Here is a 13,957-nt window from a genome sequence, read left to right on the forward strand (position 1 = left end):
AACCTAACACTTAACCCTGACCTGACCTTAACCTAACACTTAACCCTGACCTGACCTTAACCTAACACTTAACCCTGACCTGACCTTAACCTAACACTTAACCCTGACTTGACCTTAACCTAACACTTAACCCTGACTTGACCGTAACCTAACACTTAACCCTGACCTGACCTTAACCTAACACAACCCTGACCTGACCTTAACCTAACACTTAACCCTGACCTGACCTTAACCTAACACTTAACACTGACCTGACCTTAACCTAACACTTAACCCTGACCTGGTCTTAACTTAACACTTAACCCTGACTTGGCCTTAACCTAACACTTAACCCTGACCTGGCCTTAACCGAACACTTAACCCTGACCTGGCCTTAACCGAACACTTAACCCTGACCTGACCTTAACCAAACACTTAACCCTGACCTGGCCTTAACCTAACACCTAACCCTGACCTGACCTTAACCTAACACTTAACCCTGACCTGACCTTAACCTAACACTTAACCCTGACCTGACCTTAACCTAACACTTAACCCTGACCTGACCTTAACCTAACACTTAACCCTGACCTGACCTTAACCCAACACTTAACCCTGACCTGACCTTAACCTAACACTTAACCTCATTATCAAGAGGACAAGAAAATCACATATTTGCAACAACGATATTCAAGATGTGTTTGTCCACATCACTTATGAACACCGATATTATCACAATAATTGTATTGAGAAACGCTAAAGGTAAAAGTGTCCTTCATCCCCGCAACTTTATTAACTGAAATATGTGAAAACTTATTGAACCAACTATTATTATTGAGAATAAATTAAGGTGGAAAGTCTGTTTTTATCTTAAAAAGATGAATGGACAGTGGTGAGGGCAATGAAGATTAGAGAAAATGGGAGCATAATTAATGTCAAGCTTGATGATCGACCTCGAGAAATCAACAGAACCAAAACCATTATAATTGATGCCCTAGATTTGGTCATTATTATTAGTAAAATTCAAGTAGACATGATTTTTGGGAGTGTGATGTGTGTTGTGCTGTTATGAAATCGTTGTTGCCACAGTAAAGAAAGCTTTAATTGTGCAGGATTTTCCTCATTTGACTTCATCTGAAGTCTTTAACACATCGTTATGAAGGAGAGAGAAAATGTGGGGTCACTTGATAGAAAGGTAACAAAACAATAAGTATAAAAGTCAAAGAAAACTTGCATATTTTAATACTTCAGATGTATTATAGGATCAATTGATTGTGAAAGTTTATCATTATCAAAAAATCTAATTCAGTTAACTTTGCCATGATTCGTTTGGCTTGGAAGGTAAACATTGAGTTCAGATATCTTTAGAGACATAGGCATCTGACCTTGTGTGGAACACATCTCATAAGCAATAATTTGAACAAAAACACTATTGAACATATGAACTGTGCTGTCAGTGGGTTGAACCAGGGCATGTGAAGCGTCTGGGGTAAAGCATGGAAAGTTCTGTGGGGCCTGGATGTGGAAAGGGAGCTGTGGTTTCAGTGCATTATTACATGACAGCTAGAGACTGAATGAATGTGGCATTCTTAGTCTTTTCCTGGTAATATCTCACTAGAGGGGGTGGAGAGGATGCTATTTCATGTGTGGCGGGGTGATGACGGGAATGGAATAAGGCAGCAAGTATGAATATGTTCATGTGTATATATGTATATGTCTGTGTATGTATATGTATGTATACGTTGAAATGTATTTGTATTTATATGTGCGTTTATGGGCATCTATGTGTGTATATATATATGTATATATATATATATATATATATATATATATATATATATATATATATATATATATTTTTTTTTTTTTTTTTTTTTGCTCTGTCGCTGTCTCCCGCATTTGCGAGGTAGCGCAAGGAAACAGATGAAAGAAACGGCCCAACCCACCCCCATACACATGTATATACATACGTCCACACACGCAAATATACATACCTACACAGCTTTCCATGGTTTACCCCAGACGCTTCACATGCCTTGATTCAATCCACTGACAGCACGTCAACCCCGGTATACCACATCGCTCCAATTCACTCTATTCCTTGCCCTCCTTTCACCCTCCTGCATGTTCAGGCCCCGATCACACAAAATCTTTTTCACTCCATCTTTCCACCTCCAATTTGGTCTCCCTCTTCTCCTCGTTCCCTCCACCTCCGACACATATATCCTCTTGGTCAATCTTTCCTCACTCATTCTCTCCATGTGACCAAACCATTTCAAAACACCCTCTTCTGCTCTCTCAACCACGCTCTTTTTATTTCCACACATCTCTCTTACCCTTACGTTACTTACTCGATCAAACCACCTCACACCACACATTGTCCTCAAACATCTCATTTCCAGCACATCCATCCTCCTGCGCACAACTCTATCCATAGTCCACGCCTCGCAACCATACAACATTGTTGGAACCACTATTCCTTCAAACATACCCATTTTTGCTTTCCGAGATAATGTTCTCGACTTCCACACATTCTTCAAGGCTCCCAGAATTTTCGCCCCCTCCCCCACCCTATGATCCACTTCCGCTTCCATGGTTCCATCCGCTGCCAGATCCACTCCCAGATATCTAAAACACTTCACTTCCTCCAGTTTTTCTCCATTCAAACTCACCTTCCAATTGACTTGACCCTCAACCCTACTGTACCTAATAACCTTGCTCGTATTCACATTTACTCTTAACTTTCTTCTTTCACACACTTTACCAAACTCAGTCACCAGCTTCTGCAGTTTCTCACATGAATCAGCCACCAGCGCTGTATCATCAGCGAACAACAACTGACTCACTTCCCAAGCTCTCTCATCCCCAACAGACTTCATACTTGCCCCTCTTTCCAAAACTCTTGCATTCACCTCCCTAACAACCCCATCCATAAACAAATTAAACAACCATGGAGACATCACACACCCCTGCCGCAAACCTACATTCACTGAGAACCAATCACTTTCCTCTCTTCCTACACGTACACATGCCTTACATCCTCGATAAAAACTTTTCACTGCTTCTAACAACTTTCCTCCCACACCATATATTCTTAATACCTTCCACAGAGCATCTCTATCAACTCTATCATATGCCTTCTCCAGATCTATAAATGCTACATACAAATCCATTTGCTTTTCTAAGTATTTCTCACATACATTCTTCAAAGCAAACACCTTGACCCACACATCCTCTACCACTTCTGAAACCACACTGCTCTTCCCCAATCTGATGCTCTGTACATGCCTTCACCCTCTCAATCAATACCCTCCCATATAATTTACCAGGAATACTCAACAAACTTATACCTCTGTAATTTGAGCATTCACTCTTATCCCCTTTGCCTTTGTACAATGGCACTATGCACGCATTCCGCCAATCCTCAGGCACCTCCTGCATGTTCAGGCCAAGAGCACTCAAAATCTTTTTCACTCCATCTTTCCACCTCCAATTTGGTCTCCCACTTCTCCTCGTTCCCTCCACCTCCGACACATATATCCTATGGTCAGTCTTTCCTCACTCATTCTCTCCATGTGCCCAAACCATTTCAAAACACCCTCTTCTGCTCTCTCAACCACGCTCTTTTTATTTCCACACATCTCTCTTACCCTTACATTACTTACTCGATCAAACCACCTCACACCACACATTGTCCTCAAACATCTCATTTCCAGCACATCCACCCTCCTGCGCACTACTCTATCCAAAGCCCACGCCTTGCAACCATACAACATTGTTGGAACCACTGTTCCTTCAAACATAGCCATTTTTGCTTTCGGAGATAATGTTCTCGACTTCCACACATTCTTCAAGGCTCCCAGAATTTTCGCCCCCTCCCCCACCCCATGATTCACTTCCGCTTCCATGGTTCCATCCGCTGCCAGATCCACTTCCAGATATCTAAAACACTATACTTCCTCCAGTTTTTCTCCATTCAAACTTACCTCCCAATTGACTTGACCCTCAACCCTACTGTACCTAATAACCTTGCTCTTATTCACATTTACTCTTAACTTTCTTCTTTCGCACACTTTACCAAACTCAGTCACCAGCTGCAGTTTCTCACATGAATCAGCCACCAGCACTGTATCACCAGCGAACAACAACTAACTCACTTCCCAAGCTCTCTCATCCCCAACAGACTGCATGCTTCCCCCTCTTTCCAAAACTCTTGCATTCACCTCCCTAACAACCCCATCCATAAACAAATTAAACAACCATGGAGACATCACACACCCCTGCCTCAAACTTACATTCACTGAGAACCAATCACTTTCCTCTCTTCCTACACGTACACATTCCTTATATCCTCGATAAAAACTTTTCACTGCTTCTAACAACTTGCCTCCCTCACTATATATTCTTAATACCTTCCACAGAGCATCTCTATCAACTCTATCATATGCCATCTCCAGATCCATAAATGCTACATACAAATCCATTTGCTTTTCTAAGTATTTCTCACATACATTCTTCAAAGCAAACACCTGATCCACACATCCTCTACAACTTCTGAAACCACACTGCTCTTCCCCAATCTGATGCTCTGTATATGCCTTCACCCTCTCAGTAAATACCCTCCCATATAATTTACCAGGAATACTCAACAAACTTATACCTCTGTAATTTTGAGTACTCACTCTTATCCCCTTTGCCTTTGTACAGTGGTACTATGCACGCATTCCGCCAATCCTCAGGCACCTCACCACGAATCATACATACATTAAATAACCTTACCAACCAGTCAACAATACAGTCACCCCCTTTTTTAATAAATTCCACCGCAATACCACCCAAACCTGCTGCCTTGCCGGCTTTCATCTTCCGCAAAGCTTTTACTACCTCTTCTCTGTTTACCAAATCATTTTCCCTAACCCAATCACTTTGCACACCATCTCAACCAAAACACCCTATATCTGCCACTCTATCATCAAACACATTAAACAAACCTTCAAAATACTCACTCCATCTCCTCACATCACTACTGCTTGTTATCACCTCCCCATTAGCGCCCTTCACTGAAGCTCCCATTTGCTCCCTTGTCTTACGCACTTTATTTACCTCCTTCCAGAACATCTTTTTATTCTCCCTAAAATTTAATGATATTCTCTCACCCCAACTCTCATTTCCCCTCTGTTTCACCTCTTGCACCTTTCTCTTGACCTCGTCTCTTTCTTTTATACATCTCCCTCTCATTTGCATTTCTTCCATGCAAAAATCGTCCAAATGCCTCTCTTCTCTTTCACTAATAATCTTACTTCTTCATCCCACCACTCACTACCGTTTCTAATCAACTCACCTATCACGCTTCTCATGCCAGAAGCATCTTTTGCGCAAGCCATCACTGCTTCCCTAAATACATCCCATTCCTCCCCCACTCCCCTTACCTCCTTTGTTCTCACCTTTTTCCATTCTGTACTCAGTCTCTCCTGGTACTTCCTCACACAAGTCTCCTTCCCAAGCTCACTTACTCTCACCACTCTCTTCACCCCAACATTCTCTCTTCTTTTCTGAAAACCCATACAAATCTTCACCTTCGCTTCCACAAGATAATGATCAGACATCCCTCCAGTTGCACCTCTCAGCACATTAACATCCAAAAGTCTCTCTTTCGCGCGCCTGTCAATTAACACGTAATCCAATAATGCTCTCTGGCCATCTCTCCTACTTACATACGTATACTTATGTATATCTCGCTTTTTAAACCAGGTATTCCCAATCACCAGTCCTTTTTCAGCACATAAATCTACAAGCTCTTCACCATTTCCATTTACAACACTGAACACCCCATGTATACCAATTATTCCCTCAACTGCCACATTACTCACCTTTGCATTCAAATCACCCATCACTATAACCCGGTCTTGTGCATCAAAACCACTAACACACTCATTCAGCTGCTCCCAAAACACTTGCCTCTCATGGTCTTTCTTCTCCTGCCCAGGTGCATATGCACCAATAATTACCCATCTCTCTCCATCAACTTTCAGTTTTACCCATATTAATCTAGAATTTACTTTCTTACATTCCATCACATACTCCCACAACTCCTGTTTCAGTAGTAGTGCTACTCCTTCCCTTGCTCTTGTCCTCTCACTAACCCCTGACTTTACTCCCAAGACATTCCCAAACCATTCTTCCCCTTTACCCTTGAGCTTCGTTTCACTCAGAGCCAAAACATATATATATGTGTATGTACATATTTTTATATTTTGTTGCTGTCTCCCGCAGTTGGAGGTAGCGCAAGGAAATAGACGAAAGAATGGCCCAACCCACCCACGTACACATGGTTATACATACTTGTCCACAGACGCACACATACATACCTATACATTTCAACGTATACACATATATACATACACAGACATATACATATATACACGTGTACGTGATTCATGCTGTCTGCCCTCATTCATTCCCATCACCACCCCGCCACACAGGAAATGACAATCCCCTCCCCCCGCATGTGCGCGAGGTAGTGCTAGGAAAAGACAACAAAGTCCACATTCGTTCATACTCACTCTCTAGCTGTTATGCATAATGCACTGAAACCACAGCTCCCTTTTTCACATCCATGCCCCACAAAACTTTCCATGGTTTACCCTAGATGCTTCACATGCTCTGGCTCAATCCACTGACAGCACTTCGACTCCAGTATACCTCATTGTTCCAATTCACACTATTCCCTGCACGCCTTTCACCCTCTTGCATGTTCAGGCCCCGATCACTCAAAATCTTTTTCACTCTATCTTTCCACCTCCAGTTTGGTCTCCCACTTCTCCTTGTTCCCTCCACCTCTGACACACATATTCTCTTTGTCAATCTTTCCTCACTCATTCTCTCCATGTGACCAAACCATTTCAAAACACCCTCTTCTGCTCTCTCAGCCACACTCTTTTTATTACTACACATCTCTTACCCTTTTATTACTTACTTGATCAAACCACCTCACACCACATATTGTCCTCAAACATCTCATTTCCAGGACATCCATCCTCCTCTGCACAACTCTATCTGTAGCCCATGCTTCGCAACCATACAACATTGTTTGAACCACTATTCCTTCAAACATACCCATTTTTGCTTTTCGAGATAAAGTTCTCACATTCCATATATATTTCAACGCTCCCAGAACTTTCGCCCCCTCCCCCACCCTATGATTCACTTTCGCTTCCATGGTTCCATCCGCTGCCAAATCCATTCCCAGATATCTAAAACACTTCACTTCCTCCAGTTTTTGTCCATTCAACCTTACCTCCCAATTGACTTGTCCCTCAGCCCTACTGTACCTAATAACCTTGCTCTTATTCACATTTACTCTCAGCTTTCTTTCACACTCTCACACACTTTTCCAAACTCAGTCACCATCTTCTGCAGTTTCTCACTCGAATCAGCCATTAGCACTGTATCATCAGCGAACGAGAACAGACTCACTTCCCAAACTCTCTCATCCACAACAGACTGCATACTTGCCCCTCTCTCCAAAACCTTCGCATTCAATTCCCTAAGAACCCCATCCATAAACAAATTAAACAACCATGGAGACATCACGCACCCCTGCATCATACCGACACTTACTGAGAACCAATTACTTTCCTCTCTTCTTACTCGTACACATGCCTTACATTCTCGATAATAACTTTTCACTGCTTCTAACAACTTGCCTTCCACTGAGCATCTCTATCAACCCTATCATATGCCTTCTCCAGATACATAAATGCTACATACATATACATTTGCTTTTCTAAGTATTTCTCACATACATTATTCAAAGCAAACACCTGATCCACAGGTCCTCTACCACTTCTGAAACCATACTGCTCTTCCCCAATTTGATGCTCTGTACATGCCTTCACCCTCTCATTCAATACCCTCCCATATAATTTCTCAGGAATACTCAACAAATTTATACCTCTGTAATTTGAGCACTCACCTTTATCCCATTTGCCTTTGTACAATGGCACTAAGCAAGCATTCTGCCAATCCTCAGGCACCTCACCATGAGTCATACATACATTACATAACCTTACCAACCAGTCAACAACACAGTCATCCCCTTTTTTAATAAATTCTATTGTAATACCATCCAAATCCGCTGCCTTGCTGGTTTTCATCTACCGGAAAGCTTTTACTACTTCTTGTATGTTTACCAAGTCATTCTCCCTAACCCTCTCACTTTGCATACCACTTCGACCAAAACACCCTATATCTGCCACTCCATCATCAAACACATTCAACAAACCTTCAAAATACTCACTCCATCACCTTTTCAAATCGCCACTACTTGTTATCACCTCCCCATTTGCCCCCTTCATTGATGTTCCCATTTGTTTCCATGTCTTACGCACTTTATTTACCTCCTTCCAAAACATTTTTTTTAATCATTATTATAATTTGTCGGTGTCTCCTGCGTTAGCGAGGTAGCGCAAGGAAACATACGAAAGAATGGCCCCAATCACCCACATACACATGTACATATATGTCCACACACGCAAATATACATACCTATACATCTTAATGTATTCATATATTTACACACACAGACATATATATTTATACACATGTAGATAATGCATACTGTCTGCCCTTATTCATTCCTGTTGCCACCCCGCCACACATTAAATGAAAACTCCTCCCCCTGCATGTGCGCGAGGTAGCGCTAGGAAAAGATAACAAAAGCCACATTTGTTCACACTCAGTCTCTCGCTGTCAGGTATGATGCACCGAAACATAGCTCCCTTTCCACATCCAGCCCCCACAAATCTTTCCATGGTTTATCCCAGACGCTTCACATGCCCTTGTTTAATCCATTGACAGCATGTCGACCCCGTTATAGCACATCATTCCAATTCACTCTATTCCTTGCATGCCTTTCACCCTCCTGCATGTTCAGGCCGCAATCACTCAAAATCTTTTTCACTCCATCTTTCCACCTCCAATTTGGTCTCCCACTTCTCCTCGTTCCCTCCACTTCTGACACATATATCCTTTTTGTTAATCTTTCTTCGCTCATTCTCTCCATGTGACCAATCCATTTCAAAACACCCTCTTCTGCTCTCTCAACCACACTCTTTTTACTACCACACATCTCTCTTACCCTTTCATCACTTACTCGATCAAACCACCTCACACCACGTATTGTCCTCAGACATCTCATTTCCAGTGCATCCACCCTCCTCCGCACAACTCTATCAATGGCCCATGCCTTGCAACCGTATATGGTTGTTGGAACCACTATTCCTTCAAACGTAACCATTTTTGCTTTCCAAGTTACGTTCTTGACTTCCAACAAATTCTTCAGCCCGCTCCCAGAACTTTCGCCACCTCCCACCTTGATTCACTTCCGCTTCCATGGTTCCATCGCTACCATTCCACTCCCAGATATCTTAAAACACTTAATTTCCTCTATTTTTCTCATTCAAACTTACCTTCAATTGGCTTGTCCCTCAACAAACTGTCCTATAACCTTGCTCTTATTCACATTTTACTCTCTGCTTTCTTCTTTTACACACTTTACCAAATCAAGTCTCCATCTTCTGCAGTTTCTCACCGAGTCTGCCACCTGTGCAGTATCATCTGCGACAACAACTGACTCTCTTCCCAAGCTTTCTCATCGCAACAGACTGCATACTTGCCCCTCTCATCCAAAACCTCGCATTCAATTTCCCTAAGAACCCATCCATAAACAAATTAAACAACCATGGAGACATCACGCGCACCCCTGCAACATACCGACCATTACAGAACCAATTACTTTCTCTCTTTCTTACTCGTATAACACATGCCTTACATTCACGATAATAACTTTTCACTGCTTCTAACAACGTGCCTTCCACTGATCATCCTCTTATCAACCCTATCAAATGCCTTCTCCAGAAACATAACGCATGCTACATACATATACATTTGCTTTTCTAATATTTTCTCACCATACATTATTCTAAAAGCAACACCTGATCCACAGGTCCTCTACCACTTCTGAATACCATAAAGCTCATCCCCAATTTGATGCCTGCTGTACATGCCTTCACCCTCTCATTCAATACCTACTCACCATATACTGCTCTCAGGAATACTCAACAAATTTATACCTCTGTAATTTTATCACTCACCTTTATCCCCTGATTTGCCTTTGTACAATGGCACCTCAAGCAAGCAATTTGCATCCTCAGGCACCTCACCATGAGTCATACATACATTACATAACTACCAACCAGTCACAACACAGTCATCCCCCTTTTTTAATAAATTCAATTGTAATACCAATCCAAATCCCTACCTTGCGGGTTTTCATCTACCGGAAAGCTTTTTACTTACTTCCTTGTTATGTTTACCAAGTCATTCTCCCTAACCCTTCTCACTAGCATACCACTTCGACCAAAACACCCTATATCTGCACTCCATCATCAAACACATTCAGAACAAACCATCAAAATACTCACTCCAATCACCTTTTCCAAATCGGCCACTACTTGTTATCCACCTCCCCATTTCCCCTACCCATTGATGTTCCCATTTGTTTCCCATGTCCTTACGCTCTTTATTTACCTCCTCCAAAACATTATTTTAATCATTATTAAATTTTTTATTTGTCGGTGTCCTCTCCTGCTTAAGGAGGTAGCGCAAGGAAACATACGAAAGAATGGTCCCCAATCACCCACATACACATGACATATATGTTCCTCACACCAAATATACATACCTATACATCTTTAATGTTATTCATAAATATTTACACAACACCAGACAATATATATTTTAACACATGTTAGATAATGCATACCTGTCTGCCCTTATTCATATCCAGTTGCCTACCCAATCCCGCCCCACATTAAATGAAAACTCCTCCCCCCTGTCATGTGCGCAGGAGCCTAGGAAAAGGTAAAACAAAAGCACATTTGTTCACACCATCTCTCCGCTGTCAGGTATGATGCACCTAAACATAGCTCCCTTTCCACATCCAGCCCCCACAAAGTCTTTCCATGGATTTATCCCCAGACGCTCACATGCCCTTGTTTAATCCATTGACAGCATGTCAGACCCCGTTATAGCACATCATTCCAATTCACTCTATCCGTGCATGCCTTTCACAACCCCTGCATGTTCAGAAGAAGCCGCAATCACTCAAAATCTTTTTCACTCCATCTTTCCACCTCCAATTTGGTCTCCCACATCTCCTCGTTCCCTCCACTTCTGACACATATATCCATTTTTTGTTAATCTTTCTTCGCTCATTCTCTCCATTTGACCAATCCATTCAAAACACCCACTTCTGCTCTCACAACCACACTCTTTTTACGTACCACACAACTCTCCTTATTACCCTTTCATCACTACGCGATCAAACCACCTCACAAACCACGAAATTCCTCAGACATCTTCATTTTTCCAGTGCAAATCCACCCTCCTCCGCACAACTCTATCAATGGCCCATGGCCTTGCAACCGTATATGTTGTTGGAACCACTTATTCCTTCAACGTAACCATTTTTGCTTTCCAAGATAACGTTCTTAGACTTCCACAACTCTTCAAGCGCTCCCAAAACTTTCGCCACCTCCCCACCTCTATGATTTCACTTCATTTCCGCTTCCATTGGTTCCATCCCTAACCATTCCCACTACCCAGAATATCTAAAAACACTTAATTTTGGCTCTATTTTTTCTCCATTCAAACTTACCTTCCAATTGACTTGTCCCTCAACCCAACTGACCTAATAACCTGCTCTTATTCACATTGACTCCAGCTTCTTCTTTTACACACTTTACCAAACTCCGACGCCATCTTCTGCAGTTTCTCACACCGAGTTCTGCCACCTGTGCAGTATCAATCTTGCCGAACAACAACTGACTCACTTCCCAACTTTTCTCCATCCACAACAGACTGCAGACCTTACCCGTCCTTTCCAAAACCTCTGCATTCAACCTCTCTAACAACCCCAACCATAAACAAATCAACAACCATGGGAGAACATCACGCACCCTTGCCACAAACCAACATTTCACTGAGAACCAATTCACTTTCCTCTCTTCCTACACGTACACTGCCTTACATCCTCGATAAAAACTTTTTACTGCTTCTAACAACTTAACTTATACTTCCCACACCATATAATCATAAATACCTTCCACAGAGCATCTCTATCAACTCATCAAATGCTTCTGCAGATCCATAAATGCTACATACAAATCATTTGTTTTTAAAGTATTTCTCACATACCATTCTTCAAAGCAAAACACTGTTCCCACACATCCTTACAACTTCTGGAACCACACTGCTCTTCCCAAATCTGGATGCTCTGTATATGCTTCACCCTCTCAGTAAATAACCCTCCCATATAATTTACCAGGAATACTCAACCAAACTTATACCTCTGAAATTTGAGCATTCACTTTTATCCCCTTTGCTTTGTACAATGGCACTATGCAAAGCATTTCTGCCAATTCTCGGCACTTCACCATGAGGCTGAACATACTTTAAATAACCTTCTCTACCAACAGTCAAAAACAATACAGTCACCCCCTTTTTTAATAAATTCCACTGCAATACCATCCAAAACTGCTGCCTTCCCGGCTTTCATCTTCCACAAAGCTTTTACTACCTCTTCACTGTATTACCCAGATCATTCTCCCTAACCCTCTCACTTTGCACACAACCTCGTGACCAAACACCCTATATCCTGCCACTGTATCATCAAACCATTCACAAACCTTCAAAATACTCACATCCACTCCTTCTCACATCACTACTACTTTGGTATCACCTTCCTCATTAGCTCCCTTCACTGATGTTCCCATTTTTTTTTTCCCTTGTCTTACGCACTTAATTTACGTCCTTCCAAAACTTCTTTTTATCTCATCTGAAATTTATTTATACTTTCTCACCCTAACTCTCGAACCATTTGCGTGTTTTGCCTTTGCACCTTCTCTTGACCACTTGCCTCTTTCTTTTTATACATCTCCCAGTCATTTGCATTATTTCCTGCAAAAATCATCCCAATGCCTCACACTTCTCTTTCACTAATAATCTTACTTTTTTCATACCCACCAGTCTCTACAACCCTTTTCTAATCATGCCCATGCCTCATCTTCCTCATGCACAAGCATCTTTTGCACATACATTCCATGCCTCCCCCAATCCCTTTTTACGTCCTTGTTCTCCACCTGCCTACCATTTTGTACTCAGTCTCATCCTGGTATTTCCTCACACAAGTCTCCTTCCAGCCATTACTCTCACCACTCTCTTCATCGCAGCATTCTCTCTTCTTTTCTGAAAACCTCTACAAATCTCACTTCGCCTTGTCATCTGTTTCAAATCATTTAGAAAGTTAAAATACAAGGAGGGGAGGGTTTCTAGCCTCCCGCTCATGTCTCCTTCAGTTGCCTTCTACGACACTTGAGGAATGCCGTGGAAAGTAAGCTTCTTCACCTTATCCTTCAGGGGATAAAACATCTTTTTATTCTCCCTAAAAGTTTATGATACTCTCTCACCCCAACTCTCATTTGCCCTCTTATGTATATTATTATTAATTATTATTTATTTTATTTATTATTTTACTTTATCCTGTGTCCGCATTAGCGAGGTACCGCAAGGAAACAGGACGAAAGAATGGCCCAACCCCCCACATACACATGTATTACATACACGTCCACACAAATCGCAAATATACAATACCTATACATCGCAATGTACACATAAAAATACACACACAGACAGATACATAATATACTCATGTACATAATTCATACTGTCTGCCTTTATTTGTTCCATCCCCACCTCAACCACACATGGAATAACAACCCCTTCCCCCCTCATGTGTGCTAGGAAAGAAACCAAAGGCCCCAATTCGTTCACACTCAGTCTCTAGCTGTCATGTAATAATGCCCGAAACCACAGCTCCCTTTCCACATCCAGGTCCCACACACTTTCCATGGCTTAC

At 41.9% G+C, this 13,957-nt stretch overlaps 1 protein-coding gene across 1 annotated transcript in view; it reads left to right on the forward strand.

The window, feature by feature from the left end:
* Positions 1–13,957, forward strand: part of Gdap2 (ganglioside induced differentiation associated protein 2) — a 695,029-nt gene that overhangs the window by 393 nt on the left and 680,679 nt on the right. The window lies entirely within an intron of this gene.

Source organism: Panulirus ornatus, chromosome 29 (assembly GCF_036320965.1).
Source record: "Panulirus ornatus isolate Po-2019 chromosome 29, ASM3632096v1, whole genome shotgun sequence".
In the NCBI taxonomy this organism is placed as follows: Eukaryota; Metazoa; Arthropoda; class Malacostraca; order Decapoda; family Palinuridae; genus Panulirus; species Panulirus ornatus.